Genomic DNA, 15,324 nt, shown 5'->3' on the forward strand with positions numbered 1-15,324 from the left:
AGATCAAAGCTATTGAGGGTTGGGCAACCCCAAGAACACGAACGGAGATCAGGCAATTCTTGGGCCTTGCTAGTTATTACAGAAGGTTCATTCAGAATTTCTCCAAGATCGCCAAGCCCCTCACCACTCTAACCCAGAAAGGCATACCCTTCAACTGGGATGCAAAACAAAAAGCTGCTTTTCAAACACTAAAGCAAGCCCTCTGCAGTGCTCCGGTGTTATCTTTGCCAGAGGGAACAAAGGATTTCATGGTGTATTGCGACGCTTCGAATCAAGGGTTAGGCTGCGTGCTTATGCAGTGCGGGAAAGTGATAGCTTACGCATCCAGGAAACTATAGACCCATGAAGTAAACTATACCACTCATGATCTCGAGATGGGAGTTGTGGTCTTCACTCTCAAATGGAGGCACTACCTCTATGGTATGAAGTACACCATTTTCACAGACCACGAAAGCATCCAGCATATCCTGAACCAAGAAGAACTAAACATGAGACAGCTCAATGGGTCGAGCTGCTGAATGACTATGAGTGCGACATCCGGTACCATCCGGGCAAGGCTAATGTGGTGGCCGATGCCTAAAGCCGAAAAGAATACTCGAGCCGCCGGGTAAGAAAACTAACGATGACCATCCATTCCCACTTGTCCTCGCAAATCAAGGAGGCTCAACTGGAAGCCTTAAAACCGGAAAACGTCACAAACGAAGCCTTACGAGGAATGGACAAAAATCTCACAACCAAAGAGGACGGAACATACTATCTCATGGACCGGATCTGGATCCCAAGATTTGGAGGGTTCAGAGACGTAGTAATGAATGAAGCACACAAGACACGATACTCCATCCATCCGGGTTCCGACAAAATGTACCTGTATATCAAACAACATTTTTGGTGGCCAAATATGAAAGCTGAGAATGCTACCTACGTGAGCAAGTGCCTGACTTGCGCAAAGGTTAAGGTAGAATATCAGAAGCCCTCAGGATTATTACAACAGCCAGTGACACCCGAATGGAAATGGGAGCGAATAACAATGGATTTTATAACCAAATTGCCTATGTCGGCAGATGGACTGGATGCCATTTGGGTGATTGTCGATCGGTTGACCAAATCTGCCTATTTCCTACCAATAAAGGAAACATATAATATGGAGAGACTAACACGGATCTACATAAAGGAGGTGGTGAGACTACATGGAGTACCGATATTTATTATCTCGGACAGAGATAGTAGGTTTACCTCTCGTTTTTAGCAGTCGCTCCAGAAAGCATTGGGAACTCAGCTGGATATGAGCACTGCCTACCACCCCCAGACTGACGGCCAAAGTGAGCGAACCATTCAAACACTAGCAGATATGCTCCGATCCTGTGTGATAGTTTTCGGCAAGAAATGGGATACCCATTTTCCACTGATCGAATTCTCGTACAACAACAGGTACCACACAAGCATTAAGGTCGCTCCCTTCAAGGCCCTATATGGTCGGAAATGCAGATCACCTCTTTGTTGGGCGGAGGTAGGAGACACGCAATTGGCGAGTGGGCAGGTACCAAACAGCACTCTCACATGACCAGAGATCATTCGGGAAACAACTAAGAAATAGTTCAGATTAGAGCACGGCTCCAGGCATCTCGAGACCGACAGAAGAACTATGCAGACCAAAGGCTAAAGCCTATGGAATTTCAAGTAGGAGATTGCGAGCTGCTAAAAGTCTCTCCCTAGAAAGGGATGATACGGTTCATAAAGTGGGGGAAGTTAAATCCACGATACATCGGACCATTCAAGATCCTTGCCAGGATCGGTCCGGTGGCCTACAAGCTACAACTACCATCGAAGCTTAACAACGTACACCCTGTTTTTCACGTATCGAACCTGAAGAAATGCCTATTGGACGAAACCCTCGTTGTTCCACTCGAGGAGATTAAGGTGAATGAAAAGCTCATGTTTGTTGAAGAACCGGTTGAAATCATCGATAGAGAAGTGAAACGTACGAAACAAAGCCGCATTCCGATTGTGAAGGTTTGATGGAGCGCCAAACGCGGACTTGAATTCACATGGGAACGCGAGGATCAGATGATGCATAAATACCCTCATCTCTTCTCTAGTTCTTAAGGATTGCTTTCGAAAGAACTTCGGGACGAAATTCCCTCTAACGGGGGAATGATGTCACAACTAGCAAATCAGGGTTAATATTTCTATCTTGTATAAGATAACTTCTTCGCGTAATCTTGTAACCCTACGCTTAGTATAAATCAAACTTAAATGTTACTTAAGTTGTTCATCCAAAAATTGTGATTCACGTCGAAGCTTCCTTGTGTAAACCCAAAACTCGACCCAATAAGCTAAGTCCACTCAACTTTGGGCCTTAGCCCAAGCTTTCTCGGCCCAAGCCCCTATTTGGGCCAACACTCTCCTATTGGGCCCTAATCACTTTTGGGCACTAATGGGCCGAAAACTTGTATTTAACATAGTTTTGGGCCGTGAAAAATTATTCTTAGAACATAATGGGCCGAATACCTCTACTAGGAAATATTTTGGGCCAAAAACCCTCTAATGGGCCCTTTTGGGCCGAAAGTATTCACATAGAGTCTCGTTGGGCCAAAGACCATTCATTTGACCCTAATGGGCCAAAAATCTCTATTGGGCCCTCTCACTAAACCGAAAATCTTTATTGGGCCTAATCCATCTCTTTTGGACCTATTATTGGGCCGAAACCTTCATTGGGCCAAAACCAAGCCCAAAAACCACCCACTCTCTCCACAAATCGAAGCCTTTATTGGGCCCAAGGTGTTCTCGGCCACACATAAAAACCGAAAACACATTAATGGTCCTAAGGAGTACTCGACAACCCTTGAAAAACCAAGCCCGATTCCCTTTCCCCCATAACCGATCGGTTTAAAAAAAAGGAAAAACAAGAGTTCATAACTTGATGCCACCTCAAATTTACATTTCATGTAACCATGCTTATTGACCAACAAACATCCATGGCCTTCACATCACCTTTTAAAAGTCAAACCCTACTACCCCCCTCCCCCCCCCCCTCTTCCCTTCATCAGCCGAACCCCCCCTTCCCCTCTCCACTCTTTACTTCTAACTTACACTCTTATCTCATTCTCTCTCAACACTCAAGAAACTCTCTCATTTCCTTCTTCAAAAAACGTGGGTTTGCTAGTGTGTTTCAAGAAGTTTTCTTCAAGCATTGTACTCTTGCTAAGTTCCTATCAAACTTAAGAAGTTTTATTTACAAATTATACTAAGATCATTCCTCAAACTACTCCATTTTCATGTCCATGCTTCCTATAACCACCTTGATCTCGAAAATCTCCTCAAGGAAGCAAGATAGAACCGAAAACCTTCTCCATTCTCCTCTACAACTCGAAAAAGTCCCCAAGGTGAACTTCATACCCCTTATTTTCGAGTTTTCTTTCTTTTGGGGGAGGATACAAGTCTAGTCTTGTGATGATCTTTGTATATTTGCATGTATTTATGTGTATGTATGTTTATGTGTGATGAAATGTGGAAATCTAATGCTTACACACCAAGAACTCGAGAGTTTGCTAAGTCGCAAATTGTTGGAACTTAGATATCTTGATATGTTTTTCATTTATCTTGGTGTTTGTCAAAAATGGAAACATGTTACTAGGTGAAAATATATGATTTTCTTGATTTGTGTTAAAGATCACAAAAATATGTCTAAGAAAGTGTTAAAGCAAATTTTTGTCATGAAAACTTGAAAAATGGAAAAATATGGAGATTTTACTAAAAATGGGCCATTTTCGACATTTCTGGTAAAAATGGGCTATTTTTGACACTTATGGTAAAAATGGGCTATTTTTTGACACTTATGGTAAAAATGGGCTATTTTTGACACTTATGGTAAAAATGGGCTATTTTTGACACCTACGGTAAAAATTGGATATTTTTGACACTTATGGTAAAAATGGACTATTTTTGACAATTATAGTAAAAATGGGCTATTTTTGTCAACTATGGTAAAATGGGCTAGTTTTGACAACAAAACTAAAAATGGGCCATTTTAAAACATTTCTAGTAAACTATATAAATTACGACATGAATTATTGCGTGTTACAATTTGTAGTAAAAACTATACACTAGTAACATTATTTATAACGTTAAATAATGGAATTCAATATTCGCGTATATTCCATTAAGGCTCTTGTGAGACACTCCTTCACTCGTACCTACCTAGTGTACATTGTAAGTCATGTAGTTATAACCAAAGTCTTCTGGAGGGAAAGCGGGATATTGTGTATAGATCTATACGGTGTTGACACCCCCACAGCTGAGCTGTTCACTACAGCTAGACAGACCAGTGTAGGGTGACAATTATCTTTAGAAACCGACGCCTGAAGAACGTCAACACGGGCGCTTTAGTCACATTAGTATGGTTGTAACGACTCACATAGAGAATAAAAATATTATTTTATAATTACGCAAACCATTCACTTTACTCATTTTATAAAGTACAAAACTATGTGTCGTCTATTTTGCAACGAATTTCACCACTCGGGTCTAGGTTTTTAAGACCACAATTTTTCGTATAACATAAAATATAGGATTTTCTGGGAACACTCTCTATATGATTTCAAACAAAATAAACAAAGAATACACATGCAATTATACATGATTTGAAACGAGACTCATAAACTACTTTTACAGAAAATATTGGATTTTCTGGAGTTTACAAACTAATACAAAGTTTTCTTACAAATATACTTATGAACTCACCAACATTCTATGTTGACGCTTTTCAAAACGACCTGTATTCTCAGGGACTCAGTAACCAAGTTTGGCAGCTATGGATTTTTGGATATTTGTGTATTTTTGAAATGTCATACATTGTGTTATTTTTGGGATGTAATTTCATGAACAAATACAAAGTTGTAAACAATGCATGTTGGTATCTGTAATGTATGATGTTTAGATGGCTATGTTTCAATTATGATCAACTGTTATGATATTACAAGATGAAGTCACCCGCCCCCGGACGTTTCCGCCGTCCTGGTTCGGGGGTGTGACACTTATGGATTTAATAATTAATTTAATTATAAGACTAATTAAAAGATAATTATAAATCCATGATAGGTTTAAATTGATTAATTAATTATATGATTATATTAGATAATTAATATTTAAGCCTTGTGTTTTAAAAAGTTTTAAAATACAATCTATACATATATAAAATGTTTATTACTATATGTATAACTAAAAGTCAGTCGAATCAGTAGTAGGTCTCATTTACGAAGTCATGTTATAAGAGGGTATAAGGAAACAGCCTATAAAATGATCCTAGAATGGGTGTCCTTTTCACCCACCGCTTCTTTGCGTGGTGGAGGGTCATTAGCCGAATGCGTTCGATAAGTCATTAAAGATTAAAAGTTTAATCTATAAATTACTAGCCCATTCTTTTAAAATACCACTCTAGTTACTTTAGGAAAATGTGAAATTGTATGCTAATCCATGCAGATGCACATCATTTCTTTATGAGTAGTTAGTGGAGCGTGTGTGAAATTGGTGAATCTTAAAAGACGTAGGAGTTTCATGTGATTGAAATTGGTGAAATGTTTCTACCTACCTAAAATAGTTTTGTGATATGACTATGACATCCCTCTTCATATTACGAAATGAAAATATGGATCTTATCCATAATTTAATTTTGGGTTAATAATTAAGGATTAAAATCAAGTAACCCGAATTCTCTCTTCTCTCAATTTTTAGATGTCTTATGAAGATAGAAATGGTCTTCCTCGTTCTTATGGAAATGTTTTTCCTCAATCATCTGGAGATGTTCTTCCACATTCAAGTCAAGATGAAATTGTCTTCCCTTCCTTAGGCAATGGTGGAATTGGAGATCGTCCTTCTTCAAATCTTCGACTTCCTCATCTTGTGACTCTCCCAACATCACGTTTTTCTCAAGTTGAAAGATATGAAACTACTCAAGCCCTATTGGCATGTAAACATCAAGATGGTGATGGAAACATGTTGTTCAAGATCGAGTGTCAAAAAAAAACTTTTTGAGTTTGTAACGGGGGACTTTAGAAATAAACTTGAACAACATAGAATCCGAAAAAGGATCTCATTACATGAACATGTAAGATTTAAATCAACAACCATAGAAGGATAAGATTAACAACCTTTGTTGTCCTTTGGTCCTCACGAGAGTTTGAACGGTGATGATGACGAAAAGAACTTAATGTAGAATCCTTCTAGAGAAAGTCTACCAGCACTAGATGAATGCTAGTTCAACTTTTGATAATACAACCTCTTAATCTTGAAACAACAAGAATGAATTTTTTGGTGTTCAAGAGAGTATGTATTCTCTTCTTTTATCAACTAACAACTTAGAGAGAGAAGGGAGAGAATTTGTGAGAGTAATGTTCGTTCATATGGAAGAGAATTAGTAGAAATGAAACCCTTTCTATCCTTTTAATCATCCAACACATGAAAAACTAAATCATGACTAACACAATGGCATTACGTGCATTGGACTATCCATAAAGGTGGTGTTAGGAGTGCTTACATGAAATCATGAGCGAGAGCAGGGGGAGTTAGGCAAACACTCATTCTCTCCCTTCTTTAATACTCCAAGTCTTCTATTTTATAAAACTAGCTTTATATTTTATAAATACTTTCAAATATATATATATATATATATATATATATATATATATATATATATATATATATATATATATATATATATATATATATATGTATATATATTTGTTAGTTCTATTTATTTATCTAACTCTTTAAGTTAAATAAATAAATTTCACACAAACTAAATCATTTAATAATTAAACAATATAAGTACCAAACTTATAATAATTCATACACTTATGAATGCCGTTTTATTATTATTATTATTATTATTATTATTATTATTATTATCAAACAATAATTCCAAGAGTTCTAATATTTTAATATGAATCAAACTCATATACTAAAATAGTAATTCTAGTGTCTACTTGTTAATGGTGTGACCCTATAGGATCATATGTTGTTAGAAATATCATTTTATGATCATTCTTGAGCGTATATAACCAACGTATGGAAATTATGTATGTACGCATGTTCTGAAAAAGAAATCATACTATGACAAGTTGGAAGGATGGGTGTCGTATTCCCAAAGGAGCAAGCTAATGATTTGGTTCTTCTTTCGCTTCCAAAGTCATATGGTTAGTTTGTTGAGAACTTTCATATGAGGAATCTCGATGTGACCCTAACTGATGTTACCAATATGTTGATAGTTAATGAAGCAGAAATGCTTAAGAACACAACTAAAGCATAAATGCTTATAGGGTCTAATCCTAAGAATTTCATGGACATTGACAATGGTAACATTGATGATCAAGATAAGATTTCTCTTCCTGACCGAAAGGGACCAACCAAGGTCAACCCATTGGATCATTTGGTAAAGAGAAAGGCTCATTCTAAGATCATTCCATATGTTGACCCTAATTAGTCTATTTTTTTCTACTGCCAATTGAAGGGACATTGGAAGAAAAGTTTCCTAAATTACCTGAAAGATTTTGAAGATGGTAAAGTCAATTTATGTGTTTCTACTTCAGGTACATCCATTATCTAACTCCATTATAAGCTCCTATTCATATACTCTTAATACATGATGTGATGATCATATTTTGATAGTATTGCGGGATCTAAAAGAAAAAAGGGAGCTTAAGCAGAGTGAGCTAAATCTGATCGTGAGAGATGAACTTTTGTCACATGGTTCGATGGTCAGAATTTGGAGCTACTACTAAGGAGTTAGGATAGTTTTAATAGATTGATACTACTATTCGGAGGTGTCTAGAAATATAGTTTTCTCATTTTATGCATTGTAAGGACAAGTTCCAATTTTCTTTTAACATTAAAATGAAGTTTTGGTTTATAAAGTTGCCTTATAAATATATTTCCTTGCAATGAAATTAATAAAAGTGTTGGTTATGTTTCTGATAATAGCAATATTAATGGTGGATATTGATTCTTCTAGAATGTGCTTGTGGCATTATCATTTTGACTAAGTTAAAATAAATCTCATCACCAAGTTTCAATTGGACATAAACATTGAGTCATACAATTCAAATTGCATGATGCATGAGAATCTTGTTCGTTGAAAATTATGACCAATTTTTTGTTCACATGTTTATTTGATGCAAGTGAACGACTAATAGATCTAGTACATGTTGATACAGACTCTTTATATCCACTATAAGGGTCGATAACTCTATTCGTCATGATTTACAGATGCTTCCGTTAATATGGTTTTGTTTTTTAAATTAAGCAGAATTCTAATAATTTTGGAAAGGTTCAAAGAGTATCATAACGAATAGAAGAATCCATTAGGCAGAAAGTGTAATAGCCCAAAAATTCAGATAAAATTTTTCATTTAATAATTAGAAATCTCATTTATATTTGTTTTCCAAAATTCCATTACATAAACACATTGTTCAAAAGATCACGCTGAAGCGAGCCTTATGCACCGCACCGATACTATCCCTCCCCGAAGGAATAGACAACTTCGTGGTATACTGCGATGCATCCAACCAGGGGCTCGACTGTGTTCTGATGAAACGAGGTAAGGTCATCGCCTACGCCTCAAGACAGCTGAAGACACACTAGGTCAACTACACCACTCACGACCTCGAACTAGGAGCAGTTGTATTTGCTCTGAAAATCTGGAGACACTACCTGTATGGTACAAAGAGTACTATCTTTACAGACCACAAAAGCCTACAACACATATTCAACCAGAAGGAGCTCAATATGAGACAACGACGGTGGGTCGAGCTACTCAATGAATACGAATGCGAAATTCGTTATCATCCGGGTAAGGCCAACGTGGTAGCGGACGCCCTAAGTCGGAAAGAATATTTCGGTCGAAGAGTCAAGTCATTAACTATGACTATCCATTCGCATCTATCCGCAAAAATTAAGGAGGCTCAGCTCGAAGCCTTAAAACCTGAAAATGTGGTGAAAGAATCCCTGCGAGGAATGGATAAGAACTTAGAAGTAAAGGGTGACGGAGCCTTATATCTCATGGACCGGATCTGGACACCGAGACACGGTGGCGTCAGAGACTTGGTCATGAAAGAAGCGTACAACACTCGTTACTCCGTCCACCCAGGTTCAGATAAGATGTATCTGGATCTTAAAAAGTTATACTGGTGGCCTAACATGAAAGAGGAGATCGCTACCTTCGTAAGTAAATGCCTTACTTGCGCCAAGGTCAAGGTCGAATACCAGAAACCATCAGGTCTACTCCAGCAACTGGAAATACCTGAATGGAAGTGGGAGCGGATCACTATGGACTTCATAACCAAGTTGCCCAAGACAACGGGTGGACTTGATACCATTTGGGTCATCGTCGACAGATTGACCAAGTCCGCACACTTCCTGCCCATCAAGGAAACTGACAAGATGGAGATGCTCACAAGAACATACATTCGGGAGATCGTACGACTGCATGGTGTTCCTATATCTATTATCTTCGATAGGGATAGTAGTTTCACTTCGAGGTTCTGGCAGTCACTACAAAGCTCCCTAGGAACGAGGCTGGACATGAGTACGGCCTACCATCCACAGACCGACGGACAAAGTGAGAGAACTATCCAAACCTTGGAGGATATGTTGCAAGCTTGTGTGATAGACTTTGGGAAGACATGGGATACTCACTTACCCCTTGTCGAGTTTTCCTACAACAACAGTTACCACACGAGCATAAAGGTTGCTCCCTTTGAAGCCCTCTATGGCCGAAAGTGCAGATCCCCTCTGTGCTGGGCTGAGGTGGGTGACACCCAGTTAGCTAAAGGACGAGTTCCTGACAGCACTCTCACCGGTCCGGAGATCATTCGGGAAACAACAGAAAAGATCGTTCAGATTCGTGAACGATTGAAAGCGTCTAGAGACCGACAGAAAAGCTGTGGCATCCCCTAGTTTCTCGGCTAGAAAAGACCGATTTAATTTATGCTTTTTAAAATAAAGTCAGAGAATCTTTTTAAAAGATATTGCAGAATTGGTCCCCAAAAAGAAAACATGATAAAAGTTTGTCAAAACCTTTCTTTAAGAAATATATTATTTCCTTTTATATTAAAACCTCGGGATGTCATGTTCCGATATAGATCAAAAGCATAAACAATACATTATAAGCCTTGCAACAGTTATTTATAACTACTGGCCTATAATCCATAAATCACTCATCATCATCATCCGACTATGCTCGGGGTCCACTACCTGTAATCATAAAAAGCTGAGTGGGTCAGGCTTGGAAGCCTGGTGAGCATATAGGGTTTTCAACCCACAATACATAATTTAATATGCTTAAACATCAATCAATCAACCGAATTACCCCAACCCCATTATCTTATTTATTTCTTAAGGGTTTACCCTAAGAATCCACTATCACTCCTTCCTAAGGATTCATCCTAAGGAATAGACACAAGGTCACACCATCACCTGGGTTTATACAACAGGCACTAAGTCCATAGCTGCCAAGGTTTATTCAACATGTGCTAAGTCCATAGCTCTTATTTATCGACAGTATTATTTACAGGTATTCCCCCCTGCAATACATGTCAATGGGTTTTTAGAGTACATCAAATGAACATATAGTTCATTACACCTATAGGTTGCGGGCCTGCTAGTGTTCCACAGACCATCTAGAATAGTCCATGGTTGTCATCCCTACTCTGCTGAATGACCGGGGCCAACATTTTGGGTAAGTGATTCTCTCAAATTTCACCACTCACCCTCAACTCATGATCAATATTACTCATCATCTCCTTTATCCAACTCACCTATCATCACACACCCATTATTTCATCTACCCATGTTTTACCCAACATTTTTGTAAATAAAAATACATATACAGTTTAAATTATTTAAAAACCTGTATAAATCATTCCTTCAACACCCATCTCAAATAAACAAACAATATATATTCACACAGCACGTATTTTATGTAAAATACTTCATATCTATGTGTAAGGTGAAAGTAACTACACACTCACCTGATTTAATGAAAATCGGGCAGCAATTCGTTTCCTAAAACGATCGTTTCTAATAAAACCGGGAGTTTTATTGAGAAATCGGGCTCTGCGAAGGGTCGGGCTTCGAAACCGAAAAGATAAATTTTTCGGGCTTCTCGGGCACTTCGTGGCGTATTCCAGGTGTTAGAATCGATACCGGGAAGGCTCGCATACCCCTTGTATTTATAGGGGTTTGAAGTCGGCTTGGTGGTGGGGTCCGCAGGCGAGGGTCCGCAGGTGGCTGCACGTGCGAAGGCCTCGGTGGCAGCTGCTGATTGGACCGAGGTCTAGTGGTCCATCTGCGAGGCTCGGAGGCTAAGGCGGTGCGAGGCTCGGTCCAGCTGCGAGCTTCGGATTGGGCCTCCCTTCGGTCGAATCAGAATCCGACACGCAGCTACTGTTCATGCAAGGGAAGGCGACATGTGGCTTCGCATGACTCACCAATTTTGGACACGTGGCACTCTTTCAGCAAAGGTGACGTGGCAAAAACGTGACTATGCGAATTTTCTTGATTTTCGCGCCAAAACTTCTAAAATCCATAACTTTCGCATACGAGATCCGTTTTTGACGTTCTTTATATACACGCGTAGGTAAAGTTACGCTCTACGACTTTCGTTTAGACTCCGTCGGCTAATTTTGATTTTAATTTTTATATTATTATTTTTAACAGACCGGGACAGGAAATCCGTTAAAAATTCATAACTTCTTCATCCGACGTCCGTTTTCGTCAGACTTTTTACCGTTGTGCTACTAATGACGAGACCTTCGATTCTCGTTTAGGTCGTGTCGGCTAAAAATCACTCGATCTAAAATTTGAGTTTTTAGCTGTCTACTGCTAAGCTGAAACTTCGAAAAATCATAACTTCCTCATACGAAGTCAGATTTGGGCGTTCTTTTTATCGAACTTCTCGGTTTAACGAATACTACGAGTTTTGTTTAGATTACTAAGGCTAAAAATTAGTTTATCAAAAACTCACTTTTTACGACATTCGGCACCGTGCCGGTTTGTTGCGAAACTTCGACAAGTCATAACTTCTTCGTTATAACTCGGATTTCGGCATTCTTTATATATCCGTAATCCTTGTCACGCCCACTACAAGTTTGTTAATAGATATCGGCTTTATCTAAAATTTAATTTTTGACGCTCATTTTTATTCTTAATTAATTAAGCCCTAATAATTAAGCATAAAACACATAATTCACATAATATTCACATAATTCCTTCTCATTTCTTCTAAATGAGTTACAAAGGTTAACCTAGACCATTATGTCAATATTAATGCCTAGCCTAGAAACACGGGTGTTACAAAAGCTACGCAGACAAACGGAGGAAACCTTTGGAATTCCAGGTGGGAGACCGAGTCCTTTTGAAAGGCTCACCCTGGAAGGGCTTGATACGCTTCGAAAAGCGTGGAAAGCTAAATCCAAGATACATAGGGCCTTTCGAAATTCTCGCTAGAATCGGCCCCGTAGCTTACAAACTCAACCTTCCCCACGAGCTAAGTAACGTACATCCTACCTTCCACGTCTCTATCTTGAAAAAGTGCCTATCCGACGAGACTCTTGTAATCCCACTCGACGAGATCGAGATCAACGAGAGCCTCAACTTCGTGGAAGAACCAGTAGAGATCATCGACCGAGAGGTCAAACGAACCAAGTAAAGCCGTATCCGATAGTGAAGGTTCGCTGGAACGCCAAGCGAGGACCGGAATTCACTTCGGAGCGCGAGGATCAGTTTAAGCTGAAATATCCTCATCTTTTTACTTAGTTATTTGTAATAACTTAGTTGCTTGAACTCTAATTTCGGGACGAAATTCCCTCTAACGGGGGGATGATGTGACAACCCGAATTTTTCATTTGTACGAACTCTACAGTCAAACACTTCAATTAAAAGTCAAATTCATTTCTGCTAATTTTTAACTCGGTTTAAAGTTCGGTTCGGTATTTTTAATATTTATTTTTCGAGAGAATAAATGAGAGGAAGTATTTTCTAGGATTATTGGGGAACAAATAAAACAATTAACACCTTAATAAGGTGCTCACGGCCAAACATGAGGGGTTTGGGCCGAGAACCCCCCTTTGACCAAGAACTCATGCTTAAGGCATGAGTTTACTCCTTCCTTCCTCATTTCTTACTTCCAAACTCAAGAACACCCACATTCTCTCTCAAGTATCATAAGAGCTTCTTCCAAATCTTCCAAAAATGTAAGTGTTTCTTCTCTTGATTTGTTGATACAACACTTCATCTAGTAGTTATACATGATTTCATCCATGAAATCTTCTCTTTTTCATAGATCTTCAAGTGTTCTTCAAGAACACCAAGAACACACACTAGTGTTTTGGGCCGAAAACACCCTTCTTTCCTTCCATATCGTAAGTATTACTTCCCTATACTTGTTATCTAGTGAAACTCTTGATTTAGGGCCTCGAAATCATCATTTATCCAAGAACAAAAGGTATTTTCGGTTTAGTGTATCTCCTTAGACCGAAAACCCTTATAAAGGGTGCAAAATGATTTTAAGCCTTTCCAAATACTTAGTATTGAGTCTAGAACACTTCATTGATTGTGGAAAGCCCCTAAAAATCACCAAACATCATGAGTTTTCGGTCAACCTTTTGGACCGGAAACCATTTGGACCGAAAACCTCAAGACACATACTACTTGGACCGAAAACTCCTTTAAATGGCTATACACCCCTTTTATGCAGTCCTAAGTGATTGTAACACTTTCACGTAAGGATTTCTTAGTCCTTAAAGTGTTATTCTTTACCTGATTAGTTGAGTAAACACTAATTGCATGCATATATGTGTCTTTATATGCTAAATAGGATCCGTGTGTGCTCAAGTCTTCACTTGACACCTAGCATCCTTTTTCCGATCTTACATTCGCATCACTCATTTCAGGTGAGTTCATACCCCTTAATCAACCTTTTAAATGATTTTAAATGCTTTTAGGGGGGGATACAAGTTGAAACATTCTAGCCATTATTTTAACCACATATGATTAATGACTAGAACAAACAGAAAGATTTACTATTACTTTCAAGTTGTTATCAAACTTATGGATTTCAAGCATTTCAAAACCTTTTATTAAACTCTTTTAATTGCTAAAAATGTTTTCAAATTCTTTTAAACTTACATTCTTGTCAAACTCATATCTATACAGTTATATTTATATAAGTAAGGTTTGAAGGACTTAGGACTGATAGCTCACCTTATTTCCTGTTCCTTGTCTGGTTATGGACTTAGGGTATCCTGTTAATTGTCCGAATGTCGTTGAAATCTTAGTTATATATCGTATATACATGTGTGGATAAAAAAGCTTTTACTACAGTTTAGTACCTTTGAGTAACAAAGGCATTTAAACAACATTTCTATTTAACTATAATAGGTAATAGTTAAGGGACTACTACTTACTACTACTATTACAACGACACTTACAAGAGTTAGTACAGCTATGAGTCAATACACACTATACACTATACAAGGGAACATACTATACACTATACAAGGGAATATACTATATACTAGTACAGAGAAAGCATCACTACACTATGGTTTACTACACAAACATTTGAACACTATAAATAGAATGTGACATACGACTTCTCGATACGAAACTTCATTGTGGTATCACTTTGTAACCAGAGTCTCCTGGAGGGAGAGCGGGCATTGTGTGTATAGATCTAACGGGACAGACACTCCCACACCCCGACTGCTAGCTACAGTCCCAGCCGTCTAGGCCAAGGGGTGACAGAATGTTACCTCACTACATATGACACCGGAGGGTCATCAGTTATTCAGTCGTCGATCAGCATGGTTACATACGAGTTCACATTCAAACCTTTAATTAACCAATTAAGAATTAAAGGAAAAACAGACTCTCCGATGTGTATTGTTCATTTAATACCACCTGGAGTCTGCATTTCATTTCTTTGGACTCTCTGAGGGGTATTGTTCATTTAATACCACCTGGAGTCTACATTTTATTACTTTAGACTCCCCGACGTGTACTGTACATTTAGTACTACCTGGAGTCTGTATTTCATTACTTTGTGATTTTTTCACATATACGTTTAAGTAAACTATATTTTCATAATGATAGTTTCATTAGGGAAAAACTCTTACACTACATAAGGAACAAATACACAAACAGTCGGGTCTTGGTAGAAGACTACATTTCACTAGAAAATATAGGATTTTCTAGGGAGCATAACTATTTACAGACATTTATAAACAACTATGAACATTTATACTACGTTGTTACAAACATTTTCATACAGGC

This window comes from Lactuca virosa, chromosome 3 (genome assembly GCF_052849685.1).
Source record: "Lactuca virosa cultivar CGN04683 chromosome 3, Lactuca_virosa_CGN04683_v6, whole genome shotgun sequence".
Classification (NCBI taxonomy): domain Eukaryota; kingdom Viridiplantae; phylum Streptophyta; class Magnoliopsida; order Asterales; family Asteraceae; genus Lactuca; species Lactuca virosa.